Source organism: Lethenteron reissneri, chromosome 36, assembly GCF_015708825.2.
Source record: "Lethenteron reissneri isolate LAM-NWPU_2019-01 chromosome 36, ASM1570882v1, whole genome shotgun sequence".
NCBI lineage: Eukaryota > Metazoa > Chordata > Hyperoartia > Petromyzontiformes > Petromyzontidae > Lethenteron > Lethenteron reissneri.
The window spans coordinates 329,830-345,188 of NC_083814.1; positions in this window are offsets into that span (position 1 = coordinate 329,830).

A 15,359-nucleotide genomic window follows, 5' to 3' on the forward strand; every position below is an offset into this window, starting at 1 on the left:
ATCTTTGTTCCGCCGGAGACAACACCCGACTGTCGTACGCTACCACACGTTCCACGCCGTCAACCACCTGCGAAAGCAAGCCCCCAATGCCCGTGTTGCTCGCGTCCGTATCGAGCAAAAAGGGTTTAGTAAAGTCAGGATAAATTAATGGCGGAGCCCCCACTAGAGCATCCCGGAGGGATCGAAAAGCAGCCTCCTCCTCCTGTCCCCAGTGAAACCTGACCCCCTTCGATGTCAAAGCATGTAAGGGCTTTGTAATTGTCGCGAATTCAGCGACAAAACGTCGGTAATATGACGCGAATCCAACGAAACTCCTGACCTCTCCCACGGAGGTGGGGGGTAGGCCAGGAGCTGACACATTGTGTTTTGGCGGGATCGGTAGCAATACCTGAGCGTCCGACGATGTGTCCCAAATACCGCACTGATTCGCGTAGCAAATGACATTTCTGGGGTTTAAATTTCAAATTAGCAGCCCGCATTTTGAGAAAAACCGCACGCAACCTCTGGAGGTGTTCGTCGAATGTTTTACTGAAGACGATGACGTCGTCTAAGTAAATCAAACATGAATCCCATTGCAACCCAGCCAAGACCAATTCCATCAATCGCTGGAAAGTTGCCGGCGCTGAGTGGAGCTCCATCGGCAAGCGGTTGAATTGGAAAAGGCCGTGCGGCGTACGGAAAGCAGTTTTAGGTTTTGATTCGTCATCCAGAGGGAGCTGCCAGAATCCTGAAAGCAAATCCAATGTGGAGAAGAATCGCGCCCCTGCCAAGGCGTCAAGCGATTCGTCCATCCGAGGAAGCGGGTATGCGTCGGCTACAGAAATTTTGTTCAGCCGACGAAAATCGATGCAAAAGCGCAACGAGCCGTCATGTTTTTTTAACTAAGACAATCGGCGCACCCCAAGGGCTGGTAGAAGGAGAAATGATATCGGCAGCTAACATGTCATCAACGGCCGATTTTACATGGTCCTTTTCGGCGGGACTTAACCGAAAAGGATTTTGGCGTATTGGCGCGCTGTCACCCGTGTCAATATGGTGTCGCAGCAGTTTAGTACAACCCAGATCGTATTTGTGTTGACTAAAAACGTCGGAAAACTCACGCAGAAGGATTCTAAGTTTCTCACGCTGTGAGTCGGACAGGTCCGATGATCCCGCACAAAGCACATCGAGCCACCCTTCATCACGGTCCATATGTGGTTGCGACGGAGGAGCAGTGCTTACGTGACTAATGACGGGTTCCTCACAGGGCACCGGCGTTGCGTGCGCAAGCACGGTCCCTTGAAGAACCACCACCGTTCGCGACCCCACATTGAGGACCGCGATGAAAGGGTCCCTGTCCCCTTTTACGATGGTCTAGGCCGGTATTAAGTCAGGTCCGTTAACCCCGACCCTAGATGGTCCCAACAGAACCCCCTGGTCCCCAATCCCCTTAGCAAATGGTCGACGTAGCCTAAGAGGCACGAGCATCTGAGCTCCCGGTGGTACGCGTACCGTCCTCGCAACCAGCGCCGGTACCGTCGCAAATGCCGTCTGACCCGTAGAGGGGGAGGGCAGGAACGAAACACGTCGGCCCGACGGGAGTTCAATGCAACCCTGATCGACTAGGATACGAATCGGCATTTTGGCCAAGAAATCCGTCCCCAACAGGCACGGAACCGCCAGCGAGGAGGAGACCAATATTGGGCCAGAAAATTTAATATCCCCAATACAAATCTGCGCGCGGATCTGTCCAATAATGCCCAGTGAGCCCCCGTTAGCAGCGTAGCACGGAACATCAACAGGGAGCAGGGGACGGCTTTGAATGGGGAGAATGTTATAAATCAATTCAGAAACAATAGTCGCCGATGCTCCCGTATCGACCAGGATTCACACCTCAACCCCGTCAATATGCCCCACAATGACTGACGACCCCGACGACGCGGCAACAACGCGATGGGCCAACTCGGACCACTAGCTCGGTTGGAATGCACTCCCCACAGTGGCACGTTTCGGCGCGACGACAGGTAATTTACGACCCCCGTCCGTTGCGGTGCGTGAGTGTGTGACGGGTGTGTGCGTGGGCCAAACATGTGGGGTGCCACGACTCGCCGGGGTTTGCTGGTGAAGCTTGGGTAGAGGCGCGACGACTTGCCGCGGCGTCGCCCCGCGCTGTCGAGGAGCCCGGCATCCTGAGGCCACATGGCCCCGGAGGCCAAAATTGTAGCAGCGCGTGAGTGCTCCAGATGACTTGGGCTGGTCCTGGCGGCTCGGTCCGTCCCGAGCTGGTCGTACTCCCGATCTCCACTCTGTCGGGCGATCGACGGCGCAGATTTCTTCCGCTGGGAGGGTGGCTGCAGCCACGGTATAGCTGGCCGCCGCCTTGCTGGCCTTTCGACGCTGGGACAGCAAGTTCGCATGGATGTGTCGTGCGGCCCGCAGGGAAAACATCTCCGTGTCGTCTTGCGCCAAGACGACATTGTTCAACTCGTCAGCCAACAGCAGGATTTTCTCCGTCGCCATGGCGTCCACCCCTTCCTCATCCATCCGCGGGAAAGCCGTTTTCGCCAGTGCCAGGAGAGCCGTACGGTACGCCAGGGGCGACTCCTTGGCACCCCGCTGGCTATCGTAGAACAGCTGCCTGCAGTCCGAAGGTGGTCCATAGACTGCAGCCAGGAGTTGAAGCGCCATCTGCAGCGTGGCGCGCTTTGCTCTCGGCGCCGAGGTGAGGGTAGCGAGGGCATCACTGTCGAGCATCGCCAGCAGCGCGCGGAGTGCTTCGGCATCCGTCCATTGTGCCATCTCTTGGTGAGCGAGAAAACGTCTCTGGAAGCCGCCCCAGTCACCGCCCACGAACTTTTGAGAGGTGGTAAGCGCTGGTGTAACGCGGCGTCCGCAGTCCAGGGTCGCCCTCCGTCGCTCCCGTCACTCCGCACGGTTTTGGCGGGAAGGGCATGTGGCATCGGCGGTCGCTCTGTTGGTGATGCGCTGGCCGCTCCTGACGACGTGGCGGCTTCTGTATGCCCGACGTCGGACGTGTGACTTAGCCCGGCCACGCCCTTAGCACTCACTGGAGCCATGGCGGAAAATTCGAAATCAGGCCCCATGGAAATGGCGGGAACTGGTGCTGCATGTCGGCTGTCATTGCTCCGTGCAGCTCCACCAGCCCCCAGTGGCGTAATTTCTTCTAGTGTGGCGGCAGCAGCGTAAAGTAGTTCCGCCAGTCGCGAATGAGCCTGCCGCAGTCCGTCAGCCGACGGCCCCCATCCGTCCAGACGTTGCGGTGTGGATGGACTTGGCCCTGGCTGCTCGGTGTCGCCTTCAGCCATCTCGGGCTCAAAGTCGGCCGTGGTTTCCTCCGCCCCCGGTTCCCTGGTACAAGCCGTCCGTCTCGTGTCCATCTTCGTAGAAGACCACTTCTGACGCCAGATGTAATAATGTTCAGGAGGACTTGGACGCCGGGGTTGGAGGCACACTTATTTATTCAGTACAAGGTACAACACAGACCGGGACGTACATCACTGGAAGGGGTGTCGGCCCCTTCACCCGTCTAACTGGGAAGTCACGCTCTAGGCTACACCTAGCCTGCCTCTAGGTCCTCCACTATCGGGCTAGGGGAGGCTAGCTAACCCAGCCCTGGTTAAGCTGGGATTACGGCGCCTGGAGTCCGCAGACCGGCTCTGACAAGAGCATCGGCTCTGGCTCTCGGAGCCACGCCACTGGCTCGGTCCTGGTTGGCCCTGAGAAGGGCAGCGATCCAGGGGAGTCCCAGGGCTCTATCTAGTAGATCTTCCTTCTTCACTGGTTTACGCTTAATACATACTGCCCCGAGCCCTCCGGCTCACCCCTTTATATATCCCTCCACGTTGAGGGGTGGGGCCGCGGGGGATCCCAGCTCCGTGTCAGCCCCCCAGGCTGAACGGTGCGGACGTCGCTGTGAGCACCTCCCCGCGCAAAGACATAGCCACGCCCAGTGTGTTTGTTTACCGTCCGACACAACTGTATAACACCCCCTCCGTAACACCCCTACACTATTCACATCTCCGAGTACAAGGATTTCTTCCACAACACCTATGTCCGACACTACAACTATTTCTCCATCCACCATTACCTCAGAATCGACAACTTCAAGCACTGAATCTGTCTCAACAACAGCAACAATGTCTCCATTTTCAACCACATCATTTACATCAGCGACTGCAACAACTTCCAGTATCCTAACGGTGGCAACATCAGGAGCGACATCTCCGTTTTCTTCGACAATAGCTATTTCAGACACTACAACTATTTCTCCATCCACCATTACCTCAGAATCGACAACTTCAAGCACCGAATCTGTCTCAACAGCAGCAACAACGTCTCCATTGTCAACAACACCATTTACATCTCCTACTACAACGTTTTCTTCCACAACACCTATGTCAGACACTACAACTAATTCTCCATCCACCATTTCCTCAGAATCGACAACTTCAAGCACTGAATCTGTCTCAACAGCAGCAACAACGTCTCCATTGTCAACGACACTATTCACATCTCCGAGTACAACTATTTCTTCCACAACACCTATATCAGACACTACAACTATTTCTCCATCAACCATTACCTCAGAATCGACAACTTCAAGCACTGAATCTGTCTCAACAGCAGGAACGTCTCCATTGTCAACAACACCATTTACATCTCCTACTACAACGTTTTCTTGCACAACACCTATGTCAGACACTACAACTAATTATCCATCCACCATTACCTCAGAATATACAACTTCGAGCACTGAAACTGTCTCAACAGCAGCAGCAACTTCTCCATTGTCAACAACAACATTTACATCAACGACTGCAACAGCTTCCAGTATACTAACGGTGGCAACATCAGGAGCGACATCTCAATTATCGACAGCATCATCCACATCACCAACATCACCGTTTTCTTCGACAACACCTACAGCAGACACTGCAACTGTTTCCCCATCCACAATTCCCTCAGAATCGACAACTTCAAGCACTGAATCTGTCTCAACAGCAGCAACAACTTCTCCATTTTCAACAACATCATTCACATCACCAACATCACTGTTTTCTTCGACAACAGACACTGCAACTGTTTCCCCATCCACAATTACCTCAGAATCGACAACTTCAATCACTGTATCTGTCTCAAGAGCATAAACAACTTCTACATTTTCAACAACATCATTTACATCAGCGACTGCAACAACTTCCAGTATACTAACGGTGGCAACATCAGGAGAGACATCTCCATTATCGACAACATCATCCACATCACCAACATCACCGTTTTTTTCGACAACACCTATATCAGACACTGCAACTGTTTCCCCATCCACAATTACCTCAGAATCGACAACTTGAAGCACTGAATCTGTATCAACAACAGCAACAATGTCTCCATTTTCAACCACATCATTTACATCAGCGACTGCAACAACTTCCAGTATCCTAACGGTGGCAACATCAGGAGCGACATCTCCGTTTTCTTCGACAATAGCTATTTCAGACACTACAACTATTTCTCCATCCACCATTACCTCAGAATCGACAACTTCAAGCACTGAATCTGTCTCAACAGCAGCAACAACGTCTGCATTGTCAAAAACACCATTTACATCTCCTACTACAACTTTTCTTCCACAACACTTATGTCCGACACTACAACTATTTCTCCATCCACCATTACCTCAGAATCGACAACTTCAAGCACTGAATCTGTCTCAACAGCAGCAACAACGTCTGCATTGTCAAAAACACCATTTACATCTCCTACTACAACTTTTTCTTCCACAACACCTATGTCCGACACTACAACTATTTCTCCATCCACCATTACCTCAGAATCGACAACTTCAAGCACTGAATCTGTCTCAACAACAGCAACAACGTCTCCATTTTCAACAACATCATTTACATCAGCGACTGCAACAACTTCCAGTATCCTAACCGTGGCAACATCAGGAACGACATATCCATTTTCTTCGACAACAGCTATTTCAGACACTACAACTATTTCTCCATCCACCATTTCCTCAGAATCGACAACCTAAAGCACCGAATCTGTCTCAACAGCAGCAACAACGTCTCCATTGTCAACAACACCATTTACATCTCCTACTACAACGTTTTCTTCCACAACACCTATGTCAGACACTACAACTAATTCTCCATCCACAATTTCCTCAGAATCGACAACTTCAAGCACTGAATCTGTCTCAACAGCAGCAACAACGTCTCCATTGTCAACGACACTATTCACATCTCCGAGTACAACTATTTCTTCCACAACACCTATGTCAGACACTACAACTATTTCTCAATCCACCATTACCTCAGAATCGACAACTTCAAGCACTGAATCTGTCTCAACAGCAGCAGCAACGTCTCCATTGTCAACAACACCATTTACATCTCCTACTACAACGTTTTCTTCCACAACACCTATGTCAGACACTACAACTAATTATCCATCCACCATTACCTCAGAATATACAACTTCGAGCACTGAAACTGTCTCAACAGCAGCAGCAACTTCTCCATTGTCAACAACAACATTTACATCAACGACTGCAACAGCTTCCAGTATACTAACGGTGGCAACATCAGGAGCGACATCTCAATTATCGACAGCATCATCCACATCACCAACATCACCGTTTTCTTCGACAACACCTACAGCAGACACTGCAACTGTTTCCCCATCCACAATTCCCTCAGAATCGACAACTTCAAGCACTGAATCTGTCTCAACAGCAGCAACAACGTCTGCATTGTCAAAAACACCATTTACATCTCCTACTACAACTTATTCTTCCACAACACCTATGTCCGACACTACAACTATTTCTCCATCCACCATTACCTCAGAATCGACAACTTCAAGCACTGAATCTGTCTCAACAACAGCAACAACGTCTCCATTTTCAACAACATCATTTACATCAGCGACTGCAACAACTTCCAGTATCCTAACCGTGGCAACATCAGGAACGACATATCCATTTTCTTCGACAACAGCTATTTCAGACACTACAACTATTTCTCCATCCACCATTTCCTCAGAATCGACAACATAAGCACCGAATCTGTCTCAACAGCAGCAACAACGTCTCCATTGTCAACAACACCATTTACATCTCCTACTACAACGTTTTCTTCCACAACACCTATGTCAGACACTACAACTAATTCTCCATCCACAATTTCCTCAGAATCGACAACTTCAAGCACTGAATCTGTCTCAACAGCAGCAACAACGTCTCCATTGTCAACGACACTATTCACATCTCCGAGTACAACTATTTCTTCCACAACACCTATGTCAGACACTACAACTATTTCTCAATCCACCATTACCTCAGAATCGACAACTTCAAGCACTGAATCTGTCTCAACAGCAGCAGCAACGTCTCCATTGTCAACAACACCATTTACATCTCCTACTACAACGTTTTCTTCCACAACACCTATGTCAGACACTACAACTAATTATCCATCCACCATTACCTCAGAATATACAACTTCGAGCACTGAAACTGTCTCAACAGCAGCAGCAACTTCTCCATTGTCAACAACAACATTTACATCAACGACTGCAACAGCTTCCAGCAGAGGTGGGACAAAGTCATTGTTATGCAAGTCCAAGTCGAGTCTGAAGTCATCAAATTCATGACTCGAGTCTGACTCGAGTCCAAGTCACATGACTCGAGTCCACACCTCAGAGGTGGGACAAAGTCATTGTTATGCAAGTCCAAGTCGAGTCTGAAGTCATCAAATTCATGACTCGAGTATGACTCGAGTCCAAGTCACATGACTCGAGTCCACACCTCAGGCTTCCAGTATACTAACGGTGGCAACATCAGGAGCGACATCTCAATTATCGACAGCATCATCCACATCACCAACATCACCGTTTTCTTCGACAACACCTACAGCAGACACTGCAACTGTTTCCCCATCCACAATTCCCTCAGCATCGACAACTTCAAGCACTGAATCTGTCTCAACAGCAGCAACAACTTCTCCATTTTCAACAACATCATTCACATCACCAACATCACTGTTTTCTTCGACAACAGACACTGCAACTGTTTCCCCATCCACAATTACCTCAGAATCGACAACTTCAATCACTGTATCTGTCTCAAGAGCATAAACAACTTCTACATTTTCAACAACATCATTTACATCAGCGACTGCAACAACTTCCAGTATACTAACGGTGGCAACATCAGGAGAGACATCTCCATTATCGACAACATCATCCACATCACCAACATCACCGTTTTTTTCGACAACACCTATATCAGACACAGCAACTGTTTCCCCATCCACAATTACCTCAGAATCGACAACTTCAAGCACTGAATCTGTCTCAACAACAGCAACAATGTCTCCATGTTCAACCACATCATTTACATCAGCGACTGCAACAACTTCCAGTATCCTAACGGTGGCAACATCAGGAGCGACATCTCCGTTTTCTTCGACAATAGCTATTTCAGACACTACAACTATTTCTCCATCCACCATTACCTCAGAATCGACAACTTCAAGCACTAAATCTGTCTCAACAGCAGCAACAACGTCTGCATTGTCAAAAACACCATTTACATCTCCTACTACAACTTATTCTTCCACAACACCTATGTCCGACACTACAACTATTTCTCCATCCACCATTACCTCAGAATCGACAACTTCAAGCACTGAATCTGTCTCAACAACAGCAACAACGTCTCCATTTTCAACAACATCATTTACATCAGCGACTGCAACAACTTCCAGTATCCTAACCGTGGCAACATCAGGAGCGACATATCCATTTTTTTCGACAACGGCTATTTCAGACACTACAACTATTTCTTCATCCACCATTACCTCAGAATCGACAACTTCAAGCACCGAATCTGTCTCAACAGCAGCAACAACGTCTCCATTGTCAACAACACCATTTACATCTCCTACTACAACGTTTTCTTCCACAACACCTACAGCAGACACTGCAACTGTTTCCCCATCCACAATTCCCTCAGAATCGACAACTTCAAGCACTGAATCTGTCTCAACAGCAGCAACAACTTCTCCATTTTCAACAACATCATTTACATCAGCGACTGCAACAACTTCCAGTATCCTAACCGTGGCAACATCAGGAGCGACATATCCATTTTTTTCGACAACGGCTATTTCAGACACTACAACTATTTCTTCATCCACCATTACCTCAGAATCGACAACTTCAAGCACCGAATCTGTCTCAACAGCAGCAACAACGTCTCCATTGTCAACAACACCATTTACATCTCCTACTACAACGTTTTCTTCCACAACACCTACAGCAGACACTGCAACTGTTTCTCCATCCACAATTCCCTCAGAATCGACAACTTCAAGCACTGAATCTGTCTCAACAACAGCAACAACGTCTCCATTTTCAACAACATCATTTACATCAGCGACTGCAACAACTTCCAGTATCCTAACCGTGGCAACATCAGGAACGACATATCCATTTTCTTCGACAACAGCTATTTCAGACACTACAACTATTTCTCCATCCACCATTTCCTCAGAATCGACAACATAAGCACCGAATCTGTCTCAACAGCAGCAACAACGTCTCCATTGTCAACAACACCATTTACATCTCCTACTACAACGTTTTCTTCCACAACACCTATGTCAGACACTACAACTAATTCTCCATCCACAATTTCCTCAGAATCGACAACTTCAAGCACTGAATCTGTCTCAACAGCAGCAGCAACGTCTCCATTGTCAACAACACCATTTACATCTCCTACTACAACGTTTTCTTCCACAACACCTATGTCAGACACTACAACTAATTATCCATCCACCATTACCTCAGAATATACAACTTCGAGCACTGAAACTGTCTCAACAGCAGCAGCAACTTCTCCATTGTCAACAACAACATTTACATCAACGACTGCAACAGCTTCCAGCAGAGGTGGGACAAAGTCATTGTTATGCAAGTCCAAGTCGAGTCTGAAGTCATCAAATTCATGACTCGAGTCTGACTCGAGTCCAAGTCACATGACTCGAGTCCACACCTCAGAGGTGGGACAAAGTCATTGTTATGCAAGTCCAAGTCGAGTCTGAAGTCATCAAATTCATGACTCGAGTATGACTCGAGTCCAAGTCACATGACTCGAGTCCACACCTCAGGCTTCCAGTATACTAACGGTGGCAACATCAGGAGCGACATCTCAATTATCGACAGCATTATCCACATCACCAACATCACCGTTTTCTTCGACAACACCTACAGCAGACACTGCAACTGTTTCCCCATCCACAATTCCCTCAGCATCGACAACTTCAAGCACTGAATCTGTCTCAACAGCAGCAACAACTTCTCCATTTTCAACAACATCATTCACATCACCAACATCACTGTTTTCTTCGACAACAGACACTGCAACTGTTTCCCCATCCACAATTACCTCAGAATCGACAACTTCAATCACTGTATCTGTCTCAAGAGCATAAACAACTTCTACATTTTCAACAACATCATTTACATCAGCGACTGCAACAACTTCCAGTATACTAACGGTGGCAACATCAGGAGAGACATCTCCATTATCGACAACATCATCCACATCACCAACATCACCGTTTTTTTCGACAACACCTATATCAGACACAGCAACTGTTTCCCCATCCACAATTACCTCAGAATCGACAACTTCAAGCACTGAATCTGTCTCAACAACAGCAACAATGTCTCCATGTTCAACCACATCATTTACATCAGCGACTGCAACAACTTCCAGTATCCTAACGGTGGCAACATCAGGAGCGACATCTCCGTTTTCTTCGACAATAGCTATTTCAGACACTACAACTATTTCTCCATCCACCATTACCTCAGAATCGACAACTTCAAGCACTAAATCTGTCTCAACAGCAGCAACAACGTCTGCATTGTCAAAAACACCATTTACATCTCCTACTACAACTTATTCTTCCACAACACCTATGTCCGACACTACAACTATTTCTCCATCCACCATTACCTCAGAATCGACAACTTCAAGCACTGAATCTGTCTCAACAACAGCAACAACGTCTCCATTTTCAACAACATCATTTACATCAGCGACTGCAACAACTTCCAGTATCCTAACCGTGGCAACATCAGGAGCGACATATCCATTTTTTTCGACAACGGCTATTTCAGACACTACAACTATTTCTTCATCCACCATTACCTCAGAATCGACAACTTCAAGCACCGAATCTGTCTCAACAGCAGCAACAACGTCTCCATTGTCAACAACACCATTTACATCTCCTACTACAACGTTTTCTTCCACAACACCTACAGCAGACACTGCAACTGTTTCCCCATCCACAATTCCCTCAGAATCGACAACTTCAAGCACTGAATCTGTCTCAACAGCAGCAACAACTTCTCCATTTTCAACAACATCATTCACATCACCAACATCACTGTTTTCTTCGACAACAGACACTGCAACTGTTTCCCCATCCACAATTACCTCAGAATCGACAACTTCAATCACTGTATCTGTCTCAAGAGCATAAACAACTTCTACATTTTCAACAACATCATTTACATCAGCGACTGCAACAACTTCCAGTATACTAACGGTGGCAACATCAGGAGAGACATCTCCATTATCGACAACATCATCCACATCACCAACATCACCGTTTTTTTCGACAACACCTATATCAGACACTGCAACTGTTTCCCCATCCACAATTACCTCAGAATCGACAACTTCAAGCACTGAATCTGTCTCAACAGCAGCAACAACGTCTGCATTGTCAAAAACACCATTTACATCTCCTACTACAACTTTTTCTTCCACAACACCTATGTCCGACACTACAACTATTTCTCCATCCACCATTACCTCAGAATCGACAACTTCAAGCACTGAATCTGTCTCAACAACAGCAACAATGTCTCCATGTTCAACCACATCATTTACATCAGCGACTGCAACAACTTCCAGTATCCTAACGGTGGCAACATCAGGAGCGACATCTCCGTTTTCTTCGACAATAGCTATTTCAGACACTACAACTATTTCTCCATCCACCATTACCTCAGAATCGACAACTTCAAGCACTAAATCTGTCTCAACAGCAGCAACAACGTCTGCATTGTCAAAAACACCATTTACATCTCCTACTACAACTTATTCTTCCACAACACCTATGTCCGACACTACAACTATTTCTCCATCCACCATTACCTCAGAATCGACAACTTCAAGCACTGAATCTGTCTCAACAACAGCAACAACGTCTCCATTTTCAACAACATCATTTACATCAGCGACTGCAACAACTTCCAGTATCCTAACCGTGGCAACATCAGGAGCGACATATCCATTTTTTTCGACAACGGCTATTTCAGACACTACAACTATTTCTTCATCCACCATTACCTCAGAATCGACAACTTCAAGCACCGAATCTGTCTCAACAGCAGCAACAACGTCTCCATTGTCAACAACACCATTTACATCTCCTACTACAACGTTTTCTTCCACAACACCTACAGCAGACACTGCAACTGTTTCCCCATCCACAATTCCCTCAGAATCGACAACTTCAAGCACTGAATCTGTCTCAACAGCAGCAACAACTTCTCCATTTTCAACAACATCATTCACATCACCAACATCACTGTTTTCTTCGACAACAGACACTGCAACTGTTTCCCCATCCACAATTACCTCAGAATCGACAACTTCAATCACTGTATCTGTCTCAAGAGCATAAACAACTTCTACATTTTCAACAACATCATTTACATCAGCGACTGCAACAACTTCCAGTATACTAACGGTGGCAACATCAGGAGAGACATCTCCATTATCGACAACATCATCCACATCACCAACATCACCGTTTTTTTCGACAACACCTATATCAGACACTGCAACTGTTTCCCCATCCACAATTACCTCAGAATCGACAACTTCAAGCACTGAATCTGTCTCAACAGCAGCAACAACGTCTGCATTGTCAAAAACACCATTTACATCTCCTACTACAACTTTTTCTTCCACAACACCTATGTCCGACACTACAACTATTTCTCCATCCACCATTACCTCAGAATCGACAACTTCAAGCACTGAATCTGTCTCAACAACAGCAACAATGTCTCCATGTTCAACCACATCATTTACATCAGCGACTGCAACAACTTCCAGTATCCTAACGGTGGCAACATCAGGAGCGACATCTCCGTTTTCTTCGACAATAGCTATTTCAGACACTACAACTATTTCTCCATCCACCATTACCTCAGAATCGACAACTTCAAGCACTAAATCTGTCTCAACAGCAGCAACAACGTCTGCATTGTCAAAAACACCATTTACATCTCCTACTACAACTTATTCTTCCACAACACCTATGTCCGACACTACAACTATTACTCCATCCACCATTACCTCAGAATCGACAACTTCAAGCACTGAATCTGTCTCAACAACAGCAACAACGTCTCCATTTTCAACAACATCATTTACATCAGCGACTGCAACAACTTCCAGTATCCTAACCGTGGCAACATCAGGAGCGACATATCCATTTTTTTCGACAACGGCTATTTCAGACACTACAACTATTTCTTCATCCACCATTACCTCAGAATCGACAACTTCAAGCACCGAATCTGTCTCAACAGCAGCAACAACGTCTCCATTGTCAACAACACCATTTACATCTCCTACTACAACGTTTTCTTCCACAACACCTACAGCAGACACTGCAACTGTTTCCCCATCCACAATTCCCTCAGAATCGACAACTTCAAGCACTGAATCTGTCTCAACAGCAGCAACAACTTCTCCATTTTCAACAACATCATTCACATCACCAACATCACTGTTTTCTTCGACAACAGACACTGCAACTGTTTCCCCATCCACAATTACCTCAGAATCGACAACTTCAATCACTGTATCTGTCTCAAGAGCATAAACAACTTCTACATTTTCAACAACATCATTTACATCAGCGACTGCAACAACTTCCAGTATACTAACGGTGGCAACATCAGGAGAGACATCTCCATTATCGACAACATCATCCACATCACCAACATCACCGTTTTTTTCGACAACACCTATATCAGACACTGCAACTGTTTCCCCATCCACAATTACCTCAGAATCGACAACTTCAAGCACTGAATCTGTCTCAACAGCAGCAACAACGTCTGCATTGTCAAAAACACCATTTACATCTCCTACTACAACTTTTTCTTCCACAACACCTATGTCCGACACTACAACTATTTCTCCATCCACCATTACCTCAGAATCGACAACTTCAAGCACTGAATCTGTCTCAACAGCAGCAACGTCTCCATTGTCAACAACACCATTTACATCTCCTACTACACCGTTTTCTTGCACAACACCTATGTCAGACATTACAACTAATTATCCATCCACCATTACCTCAGAATATACAACTTCGAGCACTGAAACTGTCTCAACAGCAGCAGCAACTTCTCCATTGTCAACAACAACATTTACATCAACGACTGCAACAGCTTCCAGTATACTAACGGTGGCAACATCAGGAGCGACATCTCAATTATCGACAGCATCATCCACATCACCAACATCACCGTTTTCTTCGACAACACCTACAGCAGACACTGCAACTGTTTCCCCATCCACAATTCCCTCAGAATCGACAACTTCAAGCACTGAATCTGTCTCAACAGCAGCAACAACTTCTCCATTTTCAACAACATCATTCACATCACCAACATCACTGTTTTCTTCGACAACAGACACTGCAACTGTTTCCCCATCCACAATTACCTCAGAATCGACAACTTCAATCACTGTATCTGTCTCAAGAGCATAAACAACTTCTACATTTTCAACAACATCATTTACATCAGCGACTGCAACAACTTCCAGTATACTAACAGTGGCAACATCAGGAGAGACATCTCCATTATCGACAACATCATCCACATCACCAACATCACCGTTTTTTTCGACAACACCTATATCAGACACTGCAACTGTTTCCCCATCCACAATTACCTCAGAATCGACAACTTCAAGCACTGAATCTGTATCAACAACAGCAACAATGTCTCCATTTTCAACCACATCATTTACATCAGCGACTGCAACAACTTCCAGTATCCTAACGGTGGCAACATCAGGAGCGACATCTCCGTTTTCTTCGACAATAGCTATTTCAGACACTACAACTATTTCTCCATCCACCATTACCTCAGAATCGACAACTTCAAGCACTGAATCTGTCTCAACAGCAGCAACAACGTCTGCATTGTCAAAAACACCATTTACATCTCCT